Raw genomic sequence first — 6,332 nt, 5'->3', positions numbered from 1 at the left:
CTAGCCTTGCCACCACCACCACTCCGCTGCCACCACCACCACCACCGCCACCACAGCCACTCCACAGCCACCACAGCCACCCTGCCACCACCACCACCACTCCGCTACCACCACCACCACCGCCACCACCGCCACCACAGCCACCACCGCCACCCTGCTCATTTCTGCAACTCGCCGGAGTTGGGAGTTCATCGGAGAAGACGACCGGAGAAGACAAAGACGTCCCCGTAACCCGCAAGTTTTTCGTTTCGGTATACCGTTCTCGTTCCTTTGTTTTGCTCGTTTCGGCTTCTGTGGTGGATAGTGGTGACAGGCTGTGAGGGGCGATGCTCGCCCATTCGAACTTGTTTTAAGTTGGCAAGATTTAATAGTAACCGTTTGTACCCGCTGTATTATTTGAGTAGACCCAAAATCAAAAGCCAAGACCTACATGTCCCTGGTTGTTAAGCTACCATTAGGGAGACATTTAGTCTCTAGGTCACCACCAGTAGCCGTGCAGATCGAACCCCAGTTTTCTAAAATTTGGGTAAGCTCAAATCAGTTTCTTACACAGAAGAGGTTTAACACAAATCAGTTTCTTACGAGCAAAACAAAGGAACGAGAACGGTATACCGAAACGAAAAGCTTGCGGGTTACGGGGACGTCTTCGTCTTCTCCGGTCGTCTTCTCCGATGAACTCCAAACTCCGGCGAGTTGCAGAAATGAGCAGGGTGGCGGTGGTGGCTGTGGTGGCGGTGGTGGCGGTGGTGGCGGTGGCGGTGGTGGCGGTGGTGGTGGTGGTAGCGGAGTGGTGGTGGTGGTGGCAGGGTGGCTGTGGTGGCTGTGGAGTGGCGGTGGTGGCTGTGGTGGCTGTGGTGGCTGTGGTGGCGGTGGTGGTGGTGGTGGCAGCGGAGTGGTGGTGGTGGTAAGGCTATGGTGGTGGTGTTAACTGCCATTTCAGTCCATTTTTTAAATTTACACAATCAGTCCTTTATGTTACAAATTTACACAATCAGTCCTTATTTACAAACTGACTTAACTGGGTTATGATTTTTGGACTGAAATGGCACCTTTCCAGAACGTGGGGGACGAAAATGGCGCATTTTTGAAAAATGGACTGAAATGGCCAAAGTGACCAAACCACAGGGACGAAAATGACAGTTAACTCTTAAATTAAAATCCCACAAGAAAAGATGGCAAAAACCTATTCATATATATACTGATACAACCCACTACCCTATACTTGGCTTTTGTGATGGTTTTAGTTTACTACTATTTTCTTTTAAACAATACCTTTATAATCAAAACATTTATCACTGTCAAAACAAGTGACTTTAAATTAAGTCTAACATTCTACATAACTGGCTATATATGTATTTAGACGAAATGTGAAATAAAATAGTCATTTATGTAAACTTATAATATAGACATTAAGATTCATAAAAAAAGAGTAGAAATTGTAAAAGTGCATGCTATTTTCGAGTAAATGTGCACAACTATATAATACCTTATTGGCCAATTTGTTTCATGTTTTTCATTTGTTTTAATTGATAACAGTCATCACCTTCATTAAAATAAAACAAACGTGAGCTGTTATGTGAGTCGCCAGGTTTTGTAATTCATATGAATGAGAGTTTATTGTATTTCAACAGAAAATTAACGTACGAAACAAGGGAATGAGAATGTATACCGAGACGAGTCGAAAGACTTCCCGTCGATCTCCGTTCGGTTCCGTCGGTGCCTCCGTATCCCCGGTTCGTTGTGGTTTCTCCGGCGACGGCGTGTTCACCGTTTGTCTTCTCGGAATCTCCGGCGAGTGTGTGGGAGATACGAAAGGGCGTGGTAATGAGTGGAGAGTTTGGGTGTGTGTGTGAGGGTGTAAAACCGTGATGATGGCTTCGGCTTTTATAGCATTCAAACGTCCCGTATGCGAGTTGCAAACAAGTCTAGATTCGTGATTGGTTTTAAAAAAACAGAAATGCGGAACGATTTCAATCCCGGAAAATCAGCGACGGTTGTAAAATGGAATTGAAAGCTGTAATGTTTCTGTTTTGGCGGAAATTATGAAAAGGAAGTTCAACGTAAAGTGTGTATAAATATAATTTAAATCCGGATATCAAAAGAAAATAAAGTTTGATGATCTACGCTGACTTTTGGTTTTGTTTTCAAAAGAATTTTAGTTTTATAATGCTACAAAATGCCCTCACATTTAACTTTATTAAATAATTAGACTTTGTTTATATTTAAGCTAATTAACCATATTAACTTTAATAATTTTAGTTGATATTGTAATTAAATTGATTTTTTTTAAATAAATAAATAGGTTAAACTCCTTCGACGGTTAATTATTTTCGCGAAAAATCCTGAGGTTTTAAAGGTTAGGATTCAAATTTCAAAACGGGTCGGATTTCGGATATCTGTTTTTCACGGATGTTACATATGTCGAGGTGCTCCGACTATTTGGTCGGACCAAACTAATAATTCCAGAACTTGTTGATACTCAACTTCATTTATGTTTTTCCAAAATTCGTGGAACCGGTTGCACTCGTCATGAAGATGCTGTCGTATGAACGGCCACTCCCACTCTTTAAGCGATAAGCCGACCGCTATAGATCGAAACCCACAATTACCATCACCCTGCACATTTTGTATGTGACTGAGGTGTGGATAGAAGCACGGTGGAATGAACTTTTGGAAGTGCAAGAACATATTAACTTGTCCGACAGGCAGCAAAGGTAAATCTGGTGGCTCTTCCTTTGATTTTGCGACCTTGTTTTTCGTTTTCGAATTCTTAGGGCCTTTCACAATCTCGCCGAAGAACATAGGTGTTTCAGTACAATAACTTTGTGACTCGACAAACGAGCTGTGCCTGGTAGGTTCGATCGTTGACTCTTGTGTGCCAAACCCATCTTGTGAATCACTATATTGGTCCTGCGTTGTAAAAAAGTTGTGTCTAGAAGGCTCCGTAAACGAATCATCCTTTCTTTGTTGCTGAGCTTTTAAAGTTGGACGACCCCGTGTGTTTTTTTGCACAACTGGCTGTTTAAGCTTCGTCTTATTGAGTTGTACCAACTCCTTCATCTTTTGAATCAAGTTTTTCTTGAGTTCTCTCGGCTGAGCACTTAAATGTTGTTTGAGAAGCGCAAATTCGCCGTCTAAGTCGAAAGATTCCACCTTGCTCGGTTCCACTATGGAGTCCAAATTTAACTTTCTCCAAAAAGGGTCTATCAACTCCAACGGGATCATTTCACCTAAGAAACATATCAACAAACAACATAAAACGTCAATAAGAATTTGCGTGATGAAAGGCTATGATTATAAAATGTGGTTGGTCAAATAATGTATTACCATATGTTGTATACGGTTCCAACCGACACGCGCATGGCAACCCACAGCTTGTATACAAACGGCACGCGCATGTATGGTTATATAACATTAATTTTTCTATTTCATTTACTTCGTCTGATATCAACTCTAGGCAGGCATGTGAAACCTTCTTTAGTAGGAGATTAAATATTGGTTTGTTATGATGACCCAATGTTCGGCTCCTGCTTGTTTCAATGCTGCCTTTGATTTCTGTCACCTGGTTTCTTATGAGCTTATCGATAAGTGGTACCACTTTCTCCAGGGTGTAATTAGAGTCGCCTAGGTACTGCTTCAAAAGGGCATGTTGACCCTCTGCCCTGTTCGTTGTACGTTGACCGAAGTTCAGATGTTGGTCGCTCCAGAACGAAACAAACCGGTCTCTATATGGTCGTAACCAGATTGAATCCAAATAGTTCATAATCTCTGTAATCAAAGTCAAGTGCAGTTAAGACAAGTCAAATAAATACGATTATTAAACAAAAATTATATAAAACTTACCGTCGGTTTTTTTTTTGCGTGGCAAGTTTGATCGTATTCGCTCGTACCATTAGTTGTAGTCATGATCGGTCGTTGAGTTAATTAGCTCGCCCCACTTGTAAAGAAACCTTTCCTATTTATCATCTGTTTTAAAGCTTTTCCTGCAATGTTTGAAGATGTTTTGCTGTATGTGCCACCTACACAATGAATGTCTAGCCCTGGGAAACATGGTTGCACATGCGTTCATTAGGGCACGATCTCTATCCGTTACTATTACACAGGGTTCCATAACACTGTTTAATGAGTGTTTCAACCTCTGTAGAACCCATGTGAAGTTTTCCTGTTTCTCGTTGCTTACGAATGCATGAGCAATGCAAAACGACATCAACGTGAATGTAACGCCGATAATCTGGACTAGCGGCATTTTGTATTGATTCGTCTTGTAGGTGGCGTCTATAAGCAACACATGCGGGAAGGCGCGCCACAACATGTTCGACTCCGTGTGGATGAAGAAAACATCCTCGACCCGTTCGCCATTTTGAGATGTTCTATGGTAAAAAAACAAACCCAACCTTCCCCAACCGGTCGAAAAGTATCTGCATTGGAGTCTCGCCGACTTGTTCCATTCGACCCAATTTGGCCCGAGCGTTGTATATGGTGTTTCTTGTTGAGACATTATGGGGGTTCTGTTCTTTAATGGCAGCAAGAATGTCTCGTGGTTTTATGTTCTGGTGCGTCATTTGCTCCACCGTCCTCTCTTCTGATGGAGTCAGCCTCATTAGGGATGGATGACCCTCTGGATACAGAAATGGTTCGTGGTTATGTTTAGCTTCATCAACCTTTAGTTCCCAATAACCTAACCTCTTTTTGTATGCCCCGATCAGTTGGAACTTGCAACCGGTTTTCCTAGTCCCGCTGCGTCTGACCGTAGCTGTTGATTTGTACTCGCCGGCACAATCGCACGTAAGCCAGATTTTTAACGGCTGACCGCTACCCTGTTTATCGTAGATGGTGCATTTGGTGACGAGGGCGTAGCCATTTACGCGTCCAACGTCTCTACACCACTCTACCAATTCATCCATGCTAGCGAATTCCTAACGAAAACACTTATATGTGTCAATTAATGATTAACCAATCGGTTTAGCTTTAGTATAAACGGGTTCGGGTCAGTTTCAGGTTGAACCTGCGAACCCGTTTGGGTTAACGAGTCGGGTTCGGGTCAACATGGTCGGGTTGGCGGCTTGACCTGTTACACATTTTTCGGGTTCTTATGTATGGTACGATTTTCGGGTTCGGGTCGAGTTCGGGTTTGTGTAAAATTTTCAGGTTCAGGTCGAGTTGAACCCACCAACCCGCGAACACGACCCATTGAGCAACCCTAATCTAAGGTTTTAATAAAAACAACATCAAACGTAAAAACACTAAAATAGTTAACGTACAACAAATAAACGTATAATTAAATTTTATACCTTCTTGTTTTGAAACTCACTATGTTCCTGGTCAGCATTTGGACCCTCCGGCGGTCCATCACTTATGGGAGGAGACTGAGAACTATCAGTCGGTGGTCTAAAACTAACAGGAGGGGCTTCAAAATTAACCGAGTGTTGCGATGGATAATAACCAGCATAATTTGGCTGAATTGCATCCAAACCCTAAGTATCCTGACCTACATCAGATGCAAGAATGGGATCGAACGGAGCATTCAGATCAAACATGCCCGCTTTGTTATCTTCATTGTTATCATAACTCCCCTGATTCGCCTCGTTATCAAACACATTAAAAAAGTTACCCCAACCTGACATTATAGCGTAAATAATTTGAATACAGAGAAAAATAGAAGAAACGAATAGAAGTTGAATGAAAATGAATGAAATTATTGTCGTTTATATAGAGAATTTTACGGAATATTACATCGTTTCAAATGATTAACACGCGAATCGAGGAATCTAACGTCGAATCAAATAACTCTCACGAATATCGAGGAATCTAACGTCTAATCACATAAATCGCACGAGCATCGAGGAATATAACATCGAATCAGATAATCTTACGTCTATTCGCACGTGAATCGAGGAATAATACGTCGCGTCAAATAATAATAAAACAATAAAATAAAGGAAATTCATAGTATACGAGCTGTATAGATATATACGACCCGTATAAAGTAGTCGTATAATATATATATGACCACAATATCATCTTATTCTAACATGGTTTATACGGGCCGTATAAGGTTATACGGCCCGTATAGAATAAAGTGAACTGACAAAGGCTGCTGGCACAGCCTTTGTCGGTTCACTTTATTCTATACGGGCCGTATAACCTTATACGGCCCGTATAAACCATGTTAGAATAAGATGATACCATGTGGATTTATTAGGACCCTAAATTAAACAAAGAAAGTGACAATGTAGCAAGAAAAACATCATTATGTTTTATTTGTTCATCAGGCACGATAACTTTTGGTATATATATACACACACATCTATATATATATATAGAGAGAGAGA

This window comes from Helianthus annuus, chromosome 12, assembly GCF_002127325.2.
Source record: "Helianthus annuus cultivar XRQ/B chromosome 12, HanXRQr2.0-SUNRISE, whole genome shotgun sequence".
NCBI classification, from domain to species: domain Eukaryota; kingdom Viridiplantae; phylum Streptophyta; class Magnoliopsida; order Asterales; family Asteraceae; genus Helianthus; species Helianthus annuus.
This window is presented reverse-complemented; position numbering follows the sequence as displayed.